Source organism: Sander lucioperca, chromosome 3 (assembly GCF_008315115.2).
Source record: "Sander lucioperca isolate FBNREF2018 chromosome 3, SLUC_FBN_1.2, whole genome shotgun sequence".
Taxonomy (NCBI): domain Eukaryota; kingdom Metazoa; phylum Chordata; class Actinopteri; order Perciformes; family Percidae; genus Sander; species Sander lucioperca.
Window position 1 is genome coordinate 25,479,515 of NC_050175.1, and position 20,707 is coordinate 25,500,221.

General features: G+C 37.2%; 2 protein-coding genes across 10 annotated transcripts in view; both read right to left on the bottom strand.

Annotated features, from left to right (window-relative positions):
- The window catches only part of tead1b (TEA domain family member 1b), a 60,436-nt gene extending 56,306 nt beyond the window's left edge, over nucleotides 1-4,130 (bottom strand). For 8 of the 9 annotated variants that reach the window (XM_035999844.1, XM_031324279.2, XM_031324277.2 and 5 more), the window contains exons 1-2: nucleotides 3,871-4,130; nucleotides 3,278-3,413 (exon numbers count right to left, since the gene is read on the bottom strand). The gene's annotated coding sequence lies outside the window, so the exon portion shown is untranslated. The remainder of the gene's footprint in view (nucleotides 1-3,277; nucleotides 3,414-3,870) is intronic. The other variant, XM_035999843.1, reaches the window with a different exon arrangement.
- Nucleotides 1-20,707, bottom strand: part of mical2a (microtubule associated monooxygenase, calponin and LIM domain containing 2a) — an 858,504-nt gene that overhangs the window by 798,994 nt on the left and 38,803 nt on the right. The window lies entirely within an intron of this gene.

Genomic DNA, 20,707 nt, shown 5'->3' on the forward strand with positions numbered 1-20,707 from the left:
ATGACTCTGTGTCCGGATTCAATTACAGATCACAGATCTTTTTCAAGCCCGGAATTTTCATAACAAAAAAAAATATTATTTATTATTATTTCAATTAAAATGTGGGACACATAATGTGTTCACATTCCCATGAGGAATTTCACAGGCCCTTTACTACAAATAGAAAACATGGCTTGTTGCACGTACGTTTGTTTTATCAGTCAAGTGAAGCCTTTATTTCTAACATCAATATCCTGTTCATGCATGTATGGCATAGAGTACTGTCCAGAAACAATGTAAAAACAGAGAACTACCAAAGCTTTTAATTGTTGACAGTAACACATATAACAACTAACTTAAGTGTTAACAAAGGTGCAACCCACAAACCAAATACCAAGACAGAGAAATAAAGACGTTTCCTCATCTGTGCACACAAACACTAGTAAACACAAACGACTGCTAAAAGTTATAACTGCAATCTCAGTGCCCAATCTCGTGCAGAAAAACTGCTGTTCAACATTACAGTGTGTTAAACTTGTATTAACCTAATAGCAATTACCTCAAATGAAATCTGTGACCATTTCGATTTAAAGACTTTTGTATAAAATGTATAATCAAATGTAGCCTATACCTCTGTTTGCATCAGAACTCCAGTAAGACTCAAAAATAGTCAATTTCAAACTAATTTTAGTGAAATTAAAATGAGATGCCATCCTAAGAAAATAAATACATCAGTGCTCTAAAGCACCTGTTGCATGGAGCACGGACTACACAGGTGCTTCTCTCCAGCAGCAAGTTATGACTCTTACACACAGAATGTATCTCTTAATGTGCTTAAATTAAAAAAGGTCAGGGACCATTTGTGGTTATCCTAAAATGAAAGCTAATGACGGTAATTTTAGTGGCTAACAGTTTTATTTAGCGTCATTCTGAGATTTTAGTGTCACTGATAGTATTAGTGTTTTCGTGTGTTCTCGTTGTCAGTCCAGGTGTGGTGTTCCAAACAGATAGCAGTCTTCATTATCTACACTATACTAAGTATATCTCCAAGTCTCATAAGTAAACATGACCATATTCTGTCATTACTGTATGCAAAGACTGCACAAAATTATTTGTCATCGCATAAACATGGTAAGAGCTATAATTTAAATAGGCCTACGTAAAAATGTATAGGTGAGGAGTCTGGTGTGTGTACCCATCAGCAAAGACATTGGACAAATATTTGACCAAAAATATGGTTTTCTAAAGTTGACAACCCTCAAACAGTATGGACAACCGAAGTAAAGAAGTGAGTTACTTGGCTCCAAGAAGTAACACAGTCCACTTCAAAAAAGCACATTATTCTGTCCACACTTCACAATAGATAGACTCCACTTTCTGTAGTTCTTTCCTCAGACCTCAACAAGGCAGTAAAACCTGAACAATGTCTTAAAGTTACACATCGCCTGTGTAAAATATGAAGTAATTTATCCGCATCTGCTTAAATTTCCCTTTTGTAGATCATAACCATAGATCATAATACAATGACAACTTTAACTTTACAAGTCAGTGTAAAGGGCTGTTAAATTTTGCTCAAGACTAAATCCAATTTTTTTTAAACGTTTATATACAGAAAGACAAAGGCTCAGTGTCATCATAGCTGTGAACATGTCTTTGTTGTAGTCGATTTAACAAACTATAGGCAATGCTTAAAATGCTGCACTATGCTCCATCAAAAAGCTGGGGAAGTTTAGTAACTCCTAGTTTCAGAGGTAAAGCCTCATTCAGTTAAACAAAGACAACATCCTATTCTTGCACAAATGTTATGCAGGCTTCAGTCCAACAGGTCCACTGGTTGCATAATCTAAAAACAAAGCATCTATTTCTACCCCTGTTTTCTTCCAAGCAAGCAGATTTACACCGTGACATGTCTGGGGTTACGCCTGACTGCATTCAGACTGTTTCCTGAAAATGATAACAGCCCTTTCATGTTAATTAAATTTAAAAAAAAAAAAAAAAAAAAAAAGGTGTCTTTTCAACATATTTTTGTCTCATAACAAGTTACATAAAATGATTAACAGCACTTAACTGTAAGAAAAGGCATCTGGCCATAACCAGCTGCTTTGACATTAAAAAAAAAGATGTGGGAGGCTGTAGGTGCTGCAGCCAAAAACTTGTAGTAACGTTAGTAGTAGCAGTAGTAGTAGTAGTAGTAGTAGTAGTAGAAGTAGGGATGAAAAATGGATGTTGTTCAAGTTTGTGGTTAGGTCTTTTTTTTCACCCCATTGCTCAGTTGTGTCACTTCCTCTGTTAAGCTTACTATAATACAAAACAGCAACTTTAACAATCTAGTTTTTTTTTGTTTTTGTTTTTTAGAAGTGATGGCAACTGAAGCCACAAGATGTGTGACTAGACAGCTGATTGAGATACTAAAAAACTATTGGAGAGCTCACAAGAGAGTGAATGAGGTTATTACATAATTCTTAGCTAAATTAATGAAGTATATTGACACCTTGTTGGAATCACAACAGCATATCTGAGCTGTGTAAACAACTGTGGCCTGATGACCTGACTGGGCTGTTTGTTCATAGCAAACCAAATCTGGCCATTTAAAGCAGCAAATACACAGAAAAGTGTCAGGGGTAAAAAACAAATGGAGACTAACCAAAGTCTGGCACAAAGAGGAGATCCTTCAATGTTTTGTGCACAGGGTGTACACCCACTTTTAAAGCCAATTTTACTGTTGCTAATGAAAGCTTTTGGCCTTATTCTGATCCCTCTCTTTGCATAATAGCCTGTGTAATTTCCCAGAGTCCACAAAAAGCTATGGGGATGAAATCATTGTAAGGAGTACAACTTTGTGACACACACACACACACACACACACACACAGCTGGCATACAGTTGGAGGGGAGATCAGTTTTAGCTGAGCAGGCATTTCCCAAAGTAGAGGAAGGAAAAGGAAAACAATGAAGGAAAAACCCCCAAAAAAGCTGTATAAGCATCGATTTAAGCTAATTTGCTTTTTAATAGATATCCAATGGGTTTAGCTCAAGCAGGCCACTTTAATATGATTTTAAATAGCCAAAGTAACGCAAAACCTATAGAAAAATACAATGTACTGCATTGTTTTTCTTTAAGTAGTAACGTTAGTTTTGGGGTACTCAGGGAGAGACACAGAGGAGCTTTAATCCACCACAAGCCTTTCCCTCTGGTACACTCGGTTTCGTTTACAGTTACAGTAACGTTAAGTTAACAACATGGAGCACACACGCTGTTGAGAGGAGTAACGTTAACAAACATTAAAAAATGTACTTACACAAAACTTCGATGGCGATTTAAAAAGCACGGTCAAAACGTGTTGAAGCAACAAGTCTCTCCACCGTGTTTTCTTCTTCGAGGTGGTCCGAAAATGCTCCAGTGAAATCTTCAACAACTCCCGCCGGCTGAGCCAACTACGGAGGAAAACAGCAACGTTTTCAACCGTCATCTTGTCCACAAAAAAAATCGTTATTCTTGCGGTCTATTTTTTTTTTAGTTCATCCCGAATCCCGCGGGGACTTTCTGGGGATCTGACACAGGACAACACGGCCCCTGAGGCTTTTTATAGGGGCGTATGATGGGGCTTCTTTTAAAAAATGTGAAAAATGTCAAAGATTTTCGCTGCCATGTCAAAGCCATGGGCTACAACAGTGAGTGTTCAAAGTGAGCACCCTGTTGCAAACAGCGACCAGAATCGGCCATCTATCTCAGCGATGGTAACGTTACTTTACGCCATGGGATAAATAGCAAACACCTAAATAAGCCGACATTTTTTATAAATTGTCCAATATTTACAAATACGTCAACTAAAACCCAACGAACAGAAGTCTACAACCAGTTTGGATACCTGCAACTACCATTGCAACTTACCTCGTTATTGATATCTCATATAAAAAATGTCCCCTTTTTTGACAAATGGGATGTTATGGGGTATTTTTTTAATACTATGTCAAGTTATTCTGGTGTTTCTGGGCCAGCCAGGAAGGTGTAGGTGAATCGCGCACTGACGGAGATGCGAAGAATGCTCGGAATGAGAAGAGGAATGAAATGAACGCAAAGAGCGAGTTTGCGCCGGGGCGGAGCGAGAGGTGGCGTCATCCCGAGCCCAGCAGCCAGCCTGGGCAGCGGGCAGCAGCAGCAGGGACAGGGGAGGGTACAAACAAAACATCCCGAGAAATGACGCCTTCAGGGACACCACGAAGATCCGATTTTACACCGCCACAGCCCTGAAGCCCACTTTAAACAAATTCGATCCAGCTACAGTTATCAATACAGAACAAAGTCCCTCACAGACAGTCGTGGAAGAAGTATTCAGATCTATTCAGCAATTCAGCAATACTACAGTGTAGAAATACTTAGTTACAAGCAAAAGTATAAAAGTATCAGCATCAAAATACACTGAAAGCACCTAAAGTAAACGTCTGACTACTTATTATGCAGAATGCCCCATTTTAGAATAATATATAACTGGATTATAATAAGTGATGCATTAATGTGTACATCACTTTAATGATGCAGCCGGTAAAGGTGGAGCTAATTTTAATTACTTTATACACTTCTGGGTAGTTTAACCAGTGGTGGAAGAAGTACTCAGAGCTTTTAGTAAAAAGTAAAAGAAACTATTCTACAATGTAGAAATAATCTTAAAACAAATAAATAAACTTAAAGTACCAACGGTTAAAGTACTCATTTTGCAGAATAGTCAATTTTAGAATAATGTATATTACATTATTGGATTTTGATTATTAATGCATTAATGTGTACATTTCTTATGTATATGTACTGCTATACACTGTTATATTGTTGTACTATACTGTATATTCTGTTATTCTATACTATATTACTACACTACTGCACCGTGTACTATGTCAAATTTCCCTCACTATATCATAATGTAGCTACTAAATGATACTATAACACAGTAATTTCCCAGTTTGGGATTAATAAAGTCTATCTATCTATCTATCTATCTATCTATCTATCTATCTATCTATCTATCTACCTATATTATGTTAATATGTTACATTGACTCTTGCACTATATTCTATTAATACAGACAAACACATATTAGTCTGGTGTGCTGTTTACATTGACCTGTTGACTCTGCTGCTATTAATTACACCAGTGTCACTTTTTTAGCATCACTCCCTTTATCATGTCATTTTGTCTCCAAATACTCTTGTATAGTTTCTATTTTTTATTCCATTCTATTTGGTTTTTTTACCTCTTATTTATTTGTGTTACTTTCTATACTTATCTGTATTTATTTCTGTTGTTTGTTGTACTGCTGCAACAACCAAATTTCCCCCCTGGGGATCAATAAAGGTGTATCCTATCTTATTTTATCTTATGTGATACATGATATCAGCAAAAACATGAAATGTCTAAAATTACATGTGAAATTTCATATTTTTCAATTTGACATGTTTTATGAAGTGATAAAATCACATACAAACATGTAGTTTTCAAACATTTCACCTGTGAAATATATTTAGAATATCTATATGAATTTCACATGTGTTTTTGTTGCAACAAACAAACAGACAAACAAAAACAGGACACATAGCATAGCTGTCATGGCTTCTGTCTTCTGTCATTTTCCCTCTCTTCTTAATCACATCTTTAGGTTATTCGTTACCACTTAGTTCAGGGATAAAAGATTTCCTACAGGACTTAAAGGCAGCAGCTGACTTCACAAATCTGGCAAAATTCAAACAGGAGAGAGAAGGGGAGTGTTCAAGCAGGCCTTCATTCAGATTGGGTATGGGGAAACTTTGTGAAGTTATAAATTCCAGCCTAAACAGACAGTCTGCAACTGGGTTTCATTGTAACAAACAGATACATTTCCTTTAGTATGTATTTACCTCTTAATAGATCTATCTCATCAGCACAGTGATATATCTATTATGTACCAATTTTAGCTTCTATGTCATCTTAAAGTCTATTAAATCTATATTCTTTAAACAAACTATGTTCACAAACCTGCTCTATGTATAAAAAAAAAAAAAAGGTTGAGTTGACCCGATTTACAAGTGCGAGTTCAACACTTACAGACAGAAAACCCAGTCGAAGACACGTCTGTGGTCCTGTCTGAACAAGTCATCCATTAGAAGCCAGTGTTTTGACACCAATCCTTCAAAAGAAAAGGATCTATGAAGATGAACGACTGCCCCTCCAAGAACATCCATCAACAACTTTTAACACCTGTCTGTGCATGTTTAGCAGAGAGAGAAACACAGCTAGGTGTATGATTTCAATGTTCTTTATACAGGATTGTATTTCAATGCATTTTTTACATTCAGTCTTTTTATTCCGTAATCTGTTGAAAGTGCAATTCATGATCAACATCTCAATAACAAACTATTAATCATCAAAAGGCAGCTGTATCTAGGACGTCTTTAATGAGAAATCTGCTTCTCTTCTCCCCCACCTCCCAAACAAAAAAGATGAATGCAGCAGATGTATCAGTGGTCATCAGCTGACAGTGTTTAAAAGCTACATGTTAAAAAGAAGCTCTCAAACGTGTGTCAGAAGTCAGAAAATGCTCTCATTTGAGAAGTCTTCAGTGTCAGTGCACTCAGAGGAGACTGTGTTTTGTAGGTAACTGAGCCAAATGATTATAGTTAAATTATGGATATATGAATTGCGGATGTTGTTATCTCTCTAGTTTGCAGTTATTGTATTTCATCATTCCTGCGTGTGGTGCAGCTGTTGTGTAACAGGGTGTGGCCACAATAGAGCGGGTGCTGTGGTATAAGCTGTATAGGTGGCGAATGAGACAAGACGATAAATGTGCCAGCAGGGAATGAGCAAATGGATGTGAGACCGAGTGGGAGAGTCATCTGTTTGAATGCCTGTTCCACTAATTAAAGACAGGTGGTTAAGGTCTACACCTCAGTAAATACACACACCTCTGCCAGGTTTTAAACACTTAAAAAGTCAAACAGATACTGTGTCGCTTGAGTACAATGAAACTTTGTCCCAATCTTGTCCGAATATTTCATTATTTTTGTGATTTATTTTAAGGTAATTTTGTGTAAATCAAGTATCTGTAGCTGTGTTGAGCCGTAGTTTAAAGGAAGGATGCATTTAATTGTAAATATTTGAACTATAAGTCTGTTATTTTAAACTCCTGCAAGCCTTTTTGTATGCAAATCAGTTTGATGATGACATCCATTTGCCACTGTTATTGAGCACACCAGTTCAGGGGTTGGGTTTGATTGATCTATCCAGTTAACCTTTATTCTTCCCACTCTCTGTGCAACAGGTACAGAGTTTCTATGCCAGAATACTAGCATGGTCCTTAATTTACTGTGTGGTAATTTGATTAAACATTCATTTAGGAATATTCAAAATATAAGGACAAAACTGAAATAAAGAACGCCTTAAAATTAGATTTTAACACAGGACTTCAATGAACCACTTTAAGGCCCTTATCATGCCAGTCAAGTCTGTGTTTTAGAGGTGCACATTTTCAAACCAATTGTCAATTACATTGTTAAATCTGGAGCATTCTAGGGCCCTGGGGAAATGACCCACTTTGCCCAGGTGGTAATCCAGCCTTGGAAGGACTGATCCTTCATAAACTTTGTCCTCCACAGAACCTGAAATACCAAACGTCCACTAAACATTGTTTAGACAGTCCTCATAAACTTGTAAAAAGAAAAAGGAACAAGAAAAAAAAAGACAAAAATAACTTCAATAAATTCTTTAACATTTTCTGCTGCACTTAATTAATGTAGCGTAGCTAATATGTACCTTAAAAATGTGTTTGTAGACATAATTTTGGTTGTTTTCATGGCCCTCCTTATTAATGCAAAAGTGAAACCTAGACCATGCACGTTGAACTACTCCTGCATTACTCAGACCTACACTCTCCTGTGTTGCACTTACACTGCACCGTGTGTACTCTTCTCCCACAAATGGTCAACAATTTTTTTCCCAAACTGAACAAAAAAACAGACTAATGGAACTGACCCTGTCATGAAGCAGCCTCCCAGTCGTTGAGGAATAATACTGTAATAACAAACACTTTCTGTCTACACAACAGGCTGCTGTTTTTAGGTGCTTTTGTGCCAATTTCATTTCCTGATAGTATACCTTACTTTCAATAACTAATGAATATGATAGGTCCAACATCAGCTCATGACTTACGATGGTGCTTTCTTGTGACACCCTACAGTAAACAGTATGTCTGCTTATATTATCCAGTCTTTCACATTGAACCTGCCAACATGTATTCTCTGATTTGACTGTCAAATGTTGTTTCCCCTTTCATTATCAAACTTCTACATTGGGTTACATTCCCTAACAAGTAAATAATTGATTTCTGTTCACCTCCGTTCAGTTGGAGCTTCCAAGCATGTCGGCATCCAAATATATCAACCTTAGCAAAGACTACATGTGCATTAAACAAGATCAAAATGCATGCAATGCCTCATCTGAACATGTAAGCCATGCGTAGACTGCATGTAGCTACTGTCTAAATGACAGTTGCATGCAGTGTGTTGCATAGGTCAGAGTGACTAAGCTTCTTTTTTTATGCTTTTGTACATTATAAACTGTCATCATGGTACAATGTTTGCAAACAGCAAAACACAGATAAAAGCAGAACAAATTCCAAACCCTTTTGTAATCTTTATTTTTGTGTGTGCAGAACTCTGTCACTAATGTCTTCATTCTGCTGTGTCACTCTCAACATTCATGCCATTTTCAGCTGAGATAAAATATGTCAGATGACTCTTTTTCATAAGCCAATTTGGGAGCTTGGGGACGCAGCAGATAATATCAGCTTAATCATTAAATGCATGCTTCAGAGAACACCAATCAGCTGTTCTGAACCAGTGAATCTATAGTTTCTCCACTGGTCTTCTCACTCCTGGTTGATAAGGTTGGTCTGTGCGATAGAATTGCTTTGATTTGACCCTGCTGCTCTAAGCCTCTAGGGAGGCCATGGTACAATAGAATTAGCCTGGTTTAGTTCATTTTGCTCCAGATCTGCCACTGCTTGGCCTGGTCTGGTTCAACCTGGCCTGCAACCTCCTCTAATCAGATAGCCGTGTAAGGCCAGGTGCTTCGCTGGCTCTCTGCTTTGACTGCTCAGCCAGCCGTGCTGATTTGCTTTATTCAGAGATAAGAGAAGGACTAGTGAGGGCCACTTACTGCTTAAATGAATAGGAGTCAGGGAGCCAGCATCCCAATCAGCAGAGCTTCTGATTATTTCATACATTGTATTTGTGTCTAAGCGCATGTGTTTTCTTGTGTTTGTTTGTATGAGCAAATGTGCCCGAATAAACCCAATCCTAAGTTTTTTGTTACTGTCACTGAACAGCTTGATGAATTTTTTTTTGTGTCATGGAGGATGTTTAAACCACAAATGAATCACACTCCAATAGTTTGAAATTTCCTGTATGTTATAAATATATGAATACCATGTCAATTTAATGATCAAATTAAATGTTGCTTTTAAGGATCACAGATGAACTGATGAACACTTTTAAAGCAAGAAATGCCCCCTTGTGGCAACTTAGAAACCTGTTTTCTGTTTCACTTATCAGCTCATACATCTTTAAGCTGCTCCACTTATTCTATCTGCTCAAGTTCCCATTTAGAGACTTTTTTTAAATAATTATTTGTCGTTCTGATGTTCTATTACAAGAATGAATAGTATTTTAAACATGTATTTGAATAAATTGTTGTAAATTGGAAAAGTCTGTATTTTTTAACACATGCTAAAATGAGCACAATTTAAAAGTTAGACGTCCTCACTGACTTCTCGATGAATTAAAAATAATAGATAAAACGAAAGACTTTTTCATGTTAGGTTCCTTTTTCATCTGATCATTTCTGACCATGAAATGCACATATTCCTTGTATTCTGAATGTACAGCCTTATTGATTTAAAAGCAGTATACTGGAAAGCATTGTGAAATGAAGTGCCACTGCTGCCTCAACTGTAGTGTAAAATCCAAATTTATTTACACACTGATACTACAAACGTTTTCTTATTTGATCTGCACTTCACACATACTTCCATTGAACAGATTATCTTGCTTTTTGGATTTAAAGACTTATTTTGCCATCTGATTGGATTTTTTCTCAAAGTTGCCTCATCATGTTTCTCAGGGACAATCTGATGAAATATGATTATACCACTTTGAAACAATTGATGTCCAATGAAAGAAAATCAGTGCAATTATTATGCAGCACGAGTTTGAATTCAGTACAAACAAAATATTGTTAAACCAATAATACAAACATACTGCAATGGATAAGCAATCATGGTAAGTAAAGTTATTCTAAGGTCTGTGACCATAGAGACTATATTGGATGATAATACAATATACCATATAATAGAAGATCCTGCTGAAATTATAACCATAACCAAGAGCTGATTGGCAAGGAGACAGGCTTTTCACACAATTATATCTGATCCTATAAAAATAACCTGCTTCAGAGTAGGTTAGCCACACCTTTTAGGTTACCACGGTGCCCTAAACTGGTCAAAACTAGACACGTTTTGAAAGTTAAAGCTAGAGTGCAGGACTTTTTCATATAAATAAACATCTTTAACATTCAAACCCTTGCCAAACGAGTTTACACAATGCTGGTTAAGCCTACAGCTGCCAGGAAAAGCTATCTGTGTTTTGCAGTATGCCAGAGTTGTGGTTTCTGATGTCTGTGGCGTCATCCCCGCAGTGGCGCACTGGAGTGATGCGTTTTACGTCTACCAGCCAGAGCTAAAGAGGGCAGAAAGGGGGGAGATGCAATAGTGATGAAGCAGCAACTAGGAGTAGCCTATAGTGGAAGTTAGGGCGGAAAATCCTAATAAGCATCTAAGAAAAGTTTCTGGAGTGGATGCTCCAGATAAAAAAAGAAACTCAGCATTCAGAGGAAGGATTAAATTTTTTTTAAAAAAGAAAGAAAAAGAAAAGAAATGCTCCTGGGTGCAGGCTGTATGATAATAAACTCCTCCAAAAGTCTTTGTGTCAGTGGAGCTTGTACTTCTTGCAGGAGAGTACGCAGGTGGTCAGAGTTAACAACAAGTTCTCTAAGAGTCTAATTGTTAATGCTAAGGCCCCACAGGCATGCATTTTGTCTCCACTGTTACATTATGTATATATGCATTTATTTACAACTCCCAGTCTGTTAAGTTTATGTTTGCCAATGATACCACTAAAGGTCCCAAAGTGGTTACTGTATAAGGGTGTATGGTTTGTTTAGTTTAGTGTGAGCTCACCAAATCATATTTCTATGAACTATAGATGGAAATAAAGTATTGAATATTCCCTGGTCTCATAATGCTGCTTCACTTTGGTTACATGGTAACCTATGCTGTACCAGGTTACAAGGATTAGATCAAAACATATTCACAGCCCACCTCCTAACCAGTCAACTCTGTAAATATTAAGTAACCATTCCTTTAGGGTTCTAACATGAAAAACGAAATTACTGCCTTCAAATCAAAGTGAAGAGTAATGAACAGGATTGTAGTGAACTAAAATTGACTTAACAGACACAAAGCCTGTTGGCAGGGTGCCATGCCTTTAGACTGGCACAGTCCCATTTCCGCCTGTGATGATTTATTTAATGCAAGATTTAATACATGTCTGTGGTACAATCAGCTGTCCTCCACTCTGGTCATTAAGCAAAGCTGCAGGTAGGTCTGTAGTTGACCATCAATAGTCCTGATGAATGAAAATTACTGTTGCACTGTGTATTTGTGCAAAAACAGTAGTTGGTTCAGTGATCACGTTCAATATTTTATCACTGCAGACTTTGACAATATGAGGTGACTTAAGGTATTTTTATACAATTAAAGAAATGACAAATTCCTTTTGTGTTTTCCAAAGAAAAGGAATCCAGTAATTAATTTATTTTTCCACATACAGCTGAAGAGTCTAAATTTATTTTACTTTCAACTGATCATGGTTCTTTTTAATGTGAATAAATGTAGATATTGATATATATATATTTGCTGATTTTGCACATAATTGGTTAGTTTGCACAGATGCCATTAGAAGCTTTTTGGGTATGTACTCCAGCATCTATGGAAGGAAAAAGCACATTGTATCATTTTCTTTTCTGTTTGAGAATTGACTGTGAATATGTAGTTACTGTACATCAGTTAATACATTTAAGATTTATAAATTAAATGACCTGTAGCGATGTGAAAGTAAAGAAAATACATACTGGTAGCACATAAACATACAGTACTATATGTAAAGGTTATAAAGGACAAATGGGTCACTTGATGAAACCAAGTTCCAACAAAATCCTCCCAAATGCATGCTTCAATTTTTTCAATATACTGCTGCAGCAGTTTGATTATTTTTTTTTCCTCACAGTTTCAAACAGTTTGCATACCTGCTAGGCACCTACAAATCTCTTTATCTCTGTGGCAGCTCAGTTGTCTATTCAATGGGAAAACTCTGCCAGTAGGACACAGACATTAGACAGATTATTGCATAACCAATGTTTAAAATGTGATTATGACCAGATGTGCGCACAGATTGTATCTGAGGCAGAGGATTTTGTGATATCACACAGATGCATGCTTTTAGAACAGAGCTTTATGTCCTGCCATCAAAGAAAATCAGCGCACCATCGAATTTCTGCCATCTGGCAAAAAGATTTTTGGACCTACAGTATGATGCAAAAAGGAATGATTCCTGCAGAAACTGTAATTTCAGCTGCTACATGTGTATATGTTTATAATAAAGGCATATGTTGTAAAAATGCAAATTCTGGCACACAATCTCAGCAGTGAAACTGATGTACAGTAATTTCAAAAAAGAAAACCATTACAAAACACAAATGTGCATGTTCAAAGAGCACTGATGATAGTGGAGAACATAGATAACATTCACTAGATTCTCCTGTTCTGTGTCCTTAGGCACAGATCAATAACAAACACATACAAGTTCCTGAACCTCTAATAGACATAAACTACTCATCCTCAGTGTCGTCCCTGCCAAGCTTACCTTTTTGAGGGTGTTTTTCTTAACTGCTGCCAGAACTGCTGTTGTGCTCTATAAAGGACAGACAGGGCTATGGTCTTACCATGTAAGGGAAGGCTTATTTGATATGAATACAGAGGTATATAAAGGCAGATACAGGAGTGTAATTACACTTAATGGCTGGAAATGCTCCTGTTCAAGACATCTTGGCGTATGATGTCTGATTATGGGTGATCATTTTGTGCTTTTTGGTGAAAAAGCACAGCTCCCAGGTCCTGGGCTTTACTGATGATAGTGGTTCAGAACAATGGGCTATTGAAGTGCATTGTCACTATACCCCAGCTTAAATGTCAGAGGATAAGGCTGGAAAGAAATCCAGGGCTCAATTTATTGTAGCATCCTCAACCAAAACTTAGAGCATCTGGTATAATGCTATTAACTGGAACAACCCTTCAACTCCAACATTATATATATAACTACATACATGTGAATTTCACATTTAAAGAGATTGATTTCTTCTTGTCACTGGCTGCAGTGTCCCAATAATGAACTCCAATTCTTGTGATTGTTTTAAAGTAGAGCTGTCACACATACAAGGTCCCTGTAATGACTCAAGCAAGTGTTACAATGGAAAAAAAAGGTTTGTTGAAACCTCAGGAACAGAAATACACTGAAGACAGTATAGCATTCAGATCCTAACTTCTTTTTTCTCAGGTTCATCACTACGAGCAACCCCTTTCATGTTGTTTTCACATTGTCATTTGATATATTGTTATTATAAGAAATATCATTTATAGCCGCTGTAAGTAAAAGTAGTAATACCTGTACTGTTAAAATACTCCATTACAAATAAAAGTCCTACATTGAAAATGTTACTGAAGTTTAAAGTATGCATTGTGTTGCAACAAGCGAGTAACACCATGATTGCCTTCAAGTAGAGAGTGTACAATGTATGGATTTGAGACTGTTAAGATGCACAAAAGTCAGAGATTTCTTGGATAAATCAGGGAGGTATTGTTATGCAGCGAGGAGGAGGCTACTGCTGCAGGCTTTTCACCTTTAGACTTCAGACAGCACATCACACCACCAGGTCATCTGAAACAAACTGAACTTTTAACAGGCGACGGCCAGCAGAAAACAGAGGAAGAGGTCAGACTAATGACTTGAAGGGGCTGTTAGACACCTGATGAGTGCGGCTGAGACCAGTGAATGCTGACTGGTGGGAGGCTGCAGGATGAGACTGGCAGGAGGCCGATGAGCAAACTGGCGGGCTGACGCAGGATACTAGCACGCCAAGCAGCTCACAGGATTAACAGGCAGGACAGGGGAAGTTGACAACGAGGGAACTTGTCAAATGAAGAGAATTATTGAGAAACCGCCTTAAATATGTAAACTATGGAGCAATGGGGATGTGTGTGAAATCACTCTCTCGTTCACTCAACAGTCATAGTTTATAGTCAGATTTACCATTACTCTCGTAGCACTCACCTTAGACTTAACTTGTCAGGAAAAGCACAGGTAAAACAAGTTCAAATTAACGACAGCTCAGTTCAGCTGCCAGTGAGCCTGCATGCAGCCCTGAAACATGCAGTCTCACCTCATCTAATAAAAAGGGAGCTGTTATAATTTTGTTAATTACCACTGTGGTTTTTCTGCTTTGACATGTCATTTGACATGTCTGGAGTGGGAAAAGGCCTATATAACAATTAGGTTGTTTTTTTGCCATAGTTTCCCTGTCACTCCGTATCATTTCAGAGCCTGCTATTCCCTCCATGCTCTGCACTAGTCCCCAGTATTTCTGCTGATTCTCACTCCTACCTACAAACCTTCTCAATCACTCAATCAAATCCTCAGCATAAAGCCCTGAGAGGCAAATGAGAAAGAACATTTTGGTGATTTTTTTAAGTCTGATGTAAATATTTTTTTCTCTGGTGTTTATGACTTAATAACAAGTGAAAAAAGGGTATTGCCAGGATAATGTTTCTAAGTTAGTTTTTTTCCATCTGTGAAAACAGTGTCAAAACAAGTTTTGACGAGTGAAATATAGTGTTTGTTGTTGTTATTATTTCAGCCAGTTTTCATTTCTCTGTGCACTCTCAACACAAGGTACATACATTGGGTGTCAGCAAGTTATGAAATATTACTGTCATGTCTTTCTTTTGGCTAGAAATTTGTATAACAACAACATAAACCTAGAAAAAAATGATCCTGGCAAAACCTTTTTTCTCTTGGCCAAAACAATTTAGACTTGGAAAATGGATCACCAGAAAAATGCAATCATTAGCTCAATTATGAGCTCAATCAGAATAAAAAATGTCTTGTGCAAACACACTCATAATCTGATCAAAGGATAGACATTTGTCACCTAAACATTCATTATGATCCCTGTATTTTTGGAACATCTATTCACTTTATGCAAATGCTCACTTGCTTGAATTAATGTCCTTTTTGAATTAATGTCCTTATATTAAAATGTTCTCAAGGAAAGATGCACCGCTCTCTTTACAATCATATTCATTTACAAGTGCTCTCTCCAATTTGCATCTATCCTTGGGAAACCATCTTTGAATAGGTGATATCAGTTTTGTGCACAGCCAATAAAAGGGTCTGGTGCAACAAAATCTGCTTTCAAAACTTGGTGGAGTGCATTTGGTGTTTTTAAAACCTACTTGTTTCTTGGAAGCTGGATTTCACGACTACATGGGAATAAAAGAGATTCAACAAATAATTACATATTTGATCACAGAGGGGCTAACCAGAAAGGCCAGACATAAACAAGGTTGGGAGAGGTACATCTACAATCCTCGACTGCCTTGCAGAGGAACAGGCATGCTTGTTCAGCTGCAGCCTCTCATAGAGCTTGCTATGTTTGCAAAAATCATTTAAAAAAAATCAAAAGCCTCCGAATAGAGTAAAATCTTAGCTCTGTCCCTATCATCAATAAAGCGTTAGACACCAGATTACTTTATATTTTCTTTTTTTGTAGTGTACATATTCATTGTAAGTATCCTTTCCAGTGTAGTATTCTACACTTTTTTATTTTCATTATTTCTAATAAAGGCACATCGCCATAGGAGGATATATATTAGTTGATGACACTAAAGGCTCCTCCAGAGAGATGTGTGATGGTTTTTTGAGTCAATACAGAAAGTATCTCGTAGTTTTATGCAAAACTAAAGACAAAAATGGAATATGTGGTATTTTTTGTGTGACATTTTTCCAATTGATTTACCAGAATAGAGATTTTAGCTTTACCCATTCCATGAGAGCTTTTACATATGATTGTGTTGTTCTATACACAGTTACATAGTACAGTAGCTGTTTCCAGTAAGAAATCCTCCTGCAAATGCCATGTGCATTACAAGAACAATGTTTTCATTGTTCTGCGTAACAGGCTGTACTTTTTTTCAAGGTTTTATTCAGTTACTATTTTCAGACATGCATCTTTCTTCTCACTCACTGTTTACCAGATATCTAAAAAAAATAAATAAATAGAAAAAAGAATATTGCCAGACCCACAGCACATACAGTATATCTTTGTGATATTTGAGAGAGGTCTGGCCAAACTCACTGTCACTCTGAGATATCTGAATGAAATTATCTGGACTGTTTTGAATTGAACCAATGAGAATTGTCAATGACATGCTTAGCAATCATATTAAAGGGTCAGTTTATATATATACAGTACATATACCCACTTACCCAGTATCTGGCCATGAACATAGTTTTGGTTTTTACTTCCCAAATATTAAAGATATGCCACTAAGATTTCACCCCAATGTAGAATAGAATAGAATGTATCTTTTATTGTCCACCAGGATGGAAATTTGTCTTTGGCTTACCAAACACAAGAAACAACAACATGAAAAGCAGACAAGCAGTTAAACAAACACAAAGACACAATCATATTATACATTAAAACACTTTTAATTTCAATATCTGTGGCTTAAATCACTTTGTTGATTTAAGAATATTGATGGCACTTGGATAAAGGACTTCTCAAATACATTTTCAGTTGCCAGAGGGGCTCTATAGCGCCTCCCGGAGCTAAAGGGTTCAAACTGGCTGAAGAGAGTATGGGAGGTATCTGCCAGGATACATCTTGCTTTCTTCCTCATCCTTTATGTAAAAAGTTGAGTCAAGAGCTTTTGGGATGTACCAACTATTTTGCTTGCCATTGACACGGTCATAGTTTATTCTTAGATCTGCACTTATGTCTACAGTTTAAGTGACAAAGATGTAATAATGGTTGAATGAATAATGGGAAGAGTTGAATTAATTCATTTAAAAGTAGATTAATGTAAAGAAAACTAAAGTTAAAAGGAAAAGGAAGCAAATTATGAAAATGTAATGCTGGCCTGTGCACAAAAGTAATCATTACAAGAATGATTAGAAACCTATAACAGGTCAGTCTGAGGCAATGTCAAAACATGACATCCAAACCAGCAGCATATTTAACATTAACAGACGAGCTGCAGAGACTCAATTTTAGCAGCTTAATGGATTTCGGGGTTCATACAAAAGCAAAAATTTGAAGGACTTTGGTCGTGAAGGCAGTCGTGTTTGAACTTCCTGATTTGCTTTAAAAAAAATGCAATTATAAATGTTTGTATTATGCTCTTAGCACCAGTTAAATTCAGAAGAGGCAGCATACGATTTGTTCAAGCATCTCAAGGATCAACAACATTCTTTCAGTTAATTAAATGAAATGATTACTGCATACCTTGAGGCATATTTGCACATTTAGAGGGAAGTTTGAAATATAAATAAAATACGTTTAATTCCTATATGGTGTGCAGCTATATAGAGTCAAAAAGCTAACATCAATGAATAATACAACTAGTTAGATAGTTGAAAATGATGTGGGAATAAAGTTTTACACTTTCAATCATTTGATTGAATTCTATCTCTATTCATATCATCTATTATAAAAAGCAACTTATCGGAGGTTAAAGGAAAAGTATCAAGCTTAATATTTGTTTCTATTTCTTCTCTTGCTATATTTTGTTTTACACTCCATTTTAACTATTTAACAATATTATTTCATTATGTATTCAGTTATATGTTCAGCATGTCTGATAACCTTTTACCACATTTTGTCAACTTCTGGGCTCCATACACTGATTCTTTAGATCCTTCACTGAAGTGAAAATAATCCCACATTGAAAATATGACATTTAAGAAAAAGTATGTATTATTAGCTAATTGTTAACTAAATGTAATTCATGTATCAAAAGTAAAAGCACTCATAATGCAGCAAAAATGGTTCACGTGAGTGTTATACCAGTATATATTTGATTATTATGACTGATGCATTAATGTGTAAGTAGCAATTTACTGTTATTTTATATACTGTTGGGTAGTTTAATCTATAACAGTGCATCATATTTTATAAACTGATGAAACGTTTAACCTTAGCTGTATTTTACAGTCTCATGGAGAGAAAAATCTCTGTTTTCCTTTCAGAAACACTGAGCAACATTAAGCACAACAGGACTTTTCCTGCCCAGTGATTATGATTAAATACTTACTACACGCTGCGGAGGAAAGACAACTTCATTGTTCAGCACTGTTTCTTTCATCTGTCTAGCGGGGCCCTAAATGTATTTCGCTGTGTTTTGTTATTTAGTATGAGATAGTCAGATACGCTCTGAGTGGTGTGTTATTTGAGGCTTATAAGATATAGAATGGCATCTGCTGCCATTAGTCCTTTTCTTACATTTGTCAATATGAAACAGGGAGCTTGTTTATGTGATGCTCTGTTATGTGTGGAGCCTGTTTTTACACGTCATTCGGTTTTTGTCATGACAAGTTATGCTTAGGGTTAGGGTTAGGGTTAGAGTTAGAGTTAGAGTTAGGGTTAGGGTTCATGTGTTCATGACAGTGTCATGTCACTCTTCTGTCGATACCTTCAAGTAAAGTGTTACCTTTTTTTTTTACCACGTTTTCTTTTATGTCATAAAGCTGCTGTTGTGATTTCACACAGATTTCAAACGCAGACTCAGACTCAGGAGTAGATGAATGAACAAAGGATTTAATTGTAAGGGAAAAGGGGGATTGAAGGTGGGATGAGCGAGAAGACTGCTGGCAGAGGCACAAGGTTGGTAATGGCTCGAGATGCTGAAGCAAGGCAGATGAGTGAGCAGGGATTGAAGTGGTTTTCTGCAGTAGCTGGGGGGATGCAGGCGGAAGCAAACGGCCAGAGGAGAGTAATCCTGAAGCACAGAAGAACGGGTCAAACACAAAAACACTAGAGAAAAAGACAGTAATACTTAAGGAACGGCCTGAGGTGAAACTACTACGGTAGCTGACTGAAGATCTGGCTATGAGTGGCTGAATGACCGGTGTTGATATACCAGAGCTTTATGAACTTGATGGAAGGCAGGTGTGGATGATCAGCAGCAAATAGGAACCAGGAGAGGGCAGATGAGCGCCACGCCCACAGACACAGAAACACAGGAACACATTACCCTTTTTTGATGGCTCCTGTCGAGCAAGCATCGAGGAGGGATTATCGAGGAGCTATAGCCGAGCATACACAAGAGCAGCCTTCCCGGAAGCCGTGTAGCTGAAAGCTGTTCTCCGCCCATACAGCTGACGAATTCATGTGAAGCTTCAGAGGAAAGGACGTCTCATCCCGCTAAAAACACATTTGCTTGTTTTCTCTCTTCTCCCATGATTTCCTCACGTCTCTCCCGTGCCTCCTCAGTGGGAGGGACATTAGCTGTCATGTCGCTTATTTGATAGCTCCTCGACTCCTCTGCCCTTGGCTGAACCGGAAGTGGTTCTGTGCGAGCATCAAGGAGGGATCGAGGAGCTATAGGCGAGGACACACAAGAGCAGCTTTCCCGGAAGCCATGCAGCTAAAGGAGTTGCTAACTCTAAAAACACATTTGCTCGTTTCCTCTCTCCTCCCTTGATTTTCTCGCATCTCTCCCATGCCTCCTTGGTGGGATGCACCTTAAGACGCGAGGAAGGGAGGCAAGTGGAGGCCTCGAGGAGGCAATTTAAGCGACATAAAATGCAGCGAGGGAAAAACATAGAGAAACACAAGGAAAACCTGTGACAGCAACAGGGGTTTGTTCATTTGCACATTATAAAGCCTTCTTAATAACCTTACTGCAAAATATTGTAAGTATGGACTATAAAAATCACCTTAAATGACGTCTGTTTATTCTATTTTTCTCATTTTCTTCTTAGAGGAAATGTAAATGTTCAAATAGAATATAGATTATTCACTCCAGCATCCTGGCGAGAGATTTGTGTTTGACTGTTTAACAGGATGATTTACGTGAAAGTGCTACAATAATGACATTATATTTTTAGATTCATCTCGTCCCAGCTTTTCAATTTTTTTCATCAACTTTCACAGCTTCTGTAATTTCAATGCAATCTCAGGCTCTGATTGCTCTGTTGCTTGAATGCTAATCATTGCTACCGTATAACTTGTTTTCTATTCTGCTCTTTTTGCATTTAAAGAAACGTCATTTCATAATAAAAAAGAAATGAAAACATTACAAGAGGTCAGTAAACAGATGACACTCCACAAGAGATGCACACACAGCAAAGTGCAAGGATGTCGGCTTCTGCAGGACTTGACAGTGTTTTATAAAATCACACTTCACATCGCTGAACTACAGGTCTGTGGGGTAGACTAAAAAGAAAAATATTATGTGCCTTCATGACTGCCAACATTATGTCTGAAATTAGTCAGATCAACAGCTTTGTATAACAATTTCTCTCTCAAA